Below are 2,057 nucleotides of genomic sequence, written 5' to 3' on the forward strand. Positions count from 1 at the left end.
CCCTTTGCCAAATAAGCCTCAGAAGATGTCTTTCAGACAGAGAGTATCAGAACTCTCTTCTTCCCTAGACAACTCCCATTCTTTTTTAAAGAAAGATTTCATCAGAACTAATTCAATGTCATAGTGAGGGTCAATCCTTCCTCTCTTAACAATGTGGCCTTGGGGACATTATCCTCTAACCAAAAAGGCATAAGAACTACTGTCTTTAACCTAGGGAATTCTGACATTTCTATGTGTCCAAGGTGATACTAGATGTTCCCTTTTGATTAAGAGGGCATCATGCCTTTACTCATTGTCCTTTGGATCTCTAGAGCATCCCTTTGTCTACACGGAAACCACAGATCTACCACTAGCTGACAGAACCTTAAACATTCTTACTCACTGGGAGCTGTGGTCATGAAATAGGAGACTAGAAAAATATTGCCAAGGTAAAGGAACCTCAGACCACTCTGGTGTGAGGTCCCAGAGCAAGGAACTCACATAACCTGCCTTTAAGATTGTCACAGGAAATAGTGACCCTATGTGCCAACACCTGTGAGGCTTGAGAAGGTCACAAAGACAGATACAGTTAACCAGCATGTCAGAAAAATGCTCAGATTCCTTCAAGAACTTCATGGAGTTTCCAATGTAGGGCTGTTTTAGACTTTGATGAAGAGCTGGAATCTGAGGAGGAAATGCCCTGTCCAGGAGGCCTAATGCTCCTCCACTGCACAAGGTACCTGCTCCATTTATTTACCTACTGCTCAAGTGGGTTTGGAAACTTCTTTCTTCTCCCTAATTTTTCTATTACTTTTTAGTCTCTGAAGCCTGGGGCAAGAGACTTTCTCCTCCTCTCAATATTTCATATCTAACATAGCTGACCCAAGGGTGGGTAGGGCTCAGGACTTTCCCTGAGGGAAACTACTAAGGAGAATTCCCCCTTAACACCAAGATGGTCCACTGTGGTTAAAGTCCTCAGAACACAATCTGAGAATGCAGAAGGATTCCAGGCCACTTCCTTCAGGCTAGACATCAGAAGTGGTACGATGTCATCCTCCTGCACAGATTTCTTTGGCTGAGGACAACCCCAAGGTGGCAGTCTAGCATGGGAGGGCCACACATGCTGGTCACAAATACTAACATTGCTGCCCGGTTTGTTGAAGGTTCCGCTGAAGACATCTTAAACTGATGGATATCTTACACTGTGACAGATCATTGGAAGCTGTTGAAGAAATGTTTAGGCCTCACAGCAGAGAAGAAGGTATGGGAGACAAGTCAACTTTTCCTCTACATGGTATGGGATCCCCCGCCACATACCCCACCCCCACGCATCAAGAGAGTACAGGTCTTAGCATTTGTCCAAGATGGTATCTGATTTTCCCTGCTGACTCTGCACACTCACCAAGAGAGGATGATAAATACGTGCTTTGAACAATGGGGATATAGATCCACACTAGCTGGATCTCCTTGATCCACAGAGTAACAAGCAAAGTGTAGGACCCATGTCATCTATGTTCAATTCAGTCACCAGAGAATATGTGACTCTATTATTCTTTCCTAGATCTCCAAGATCTGGGCATTTTAACACAAACTACTGGAGATGACAGTCGTCCAAGCTGAGTACTAAGATTGTACCCACCGACTGATGACTGTAAGCAAAATATGGATGAGATACACTGTAAAATATACTTGAAACAATATTCAGTAATGAGACCTTCCTTCACTGAAGAAGGTAAGAGGGACAGTCACCTGCCCAAGGAATTCTGGAATGGTCCTACCATATCTGCTCTGCCTAAGATATTCTTCCTCCTAAGAATGTGGCCTTGACCATCACCTTCTGCCTAATAGGGTCTTATACATACCTCTTCTGATCAATTACGCTTAGTATAATCTTCTGATCAAGAAGACATTCCTCCATTCTTCTTGAAGTCCAGGAGCCAGAGAGAAATGAATAGAACCTGTTCACCAAGCCATCTGCATTCAATCCTGTCACACTAAATGAACATTCACCATTATTTCTACCCAGGTCCAGAACACTGAAGACAAACTAGAGAAGACCAGGACATGGATGGCAATCC

The 2,057-nt window shown here is 43.7% G+C and overlaps 1 long non-coding RNA gene across 1 annotated transcript; it reads left to right on the forward strand.

Annotated features, from left to right (window-relative positions):
• The first annotated feature begins 544 nt into the window (after positions 1 to 544).
• Positions 545 to 2,057, forward strand: LOC103739555. The gene is made up of 3 exons (XR_607502.3): positions 545 to 715; positions 1,143 to 1,240; positions 2,006 to 2,057. It is a non-coding gene; the product is annotated as an uncharacterized LOC103739555 (long non-coding RNA).

This window comes from Nannospalax galili, unplaced genomic scaffold, assembly GCF_000622305.1.
Source record: "Nannospalax galili isolate Female #2095 unplaced genomic scaffold, S.galili_v1.0 scaffold4401, whole genome shotgun sequence".
NCBI classification, from domain to species: domain Eukaryota; kingdom Metazoa; phylum Chordata; class Mammalia; order Rodentia; family Spalacidae; genus Nannospalax; species Nannospalax galili.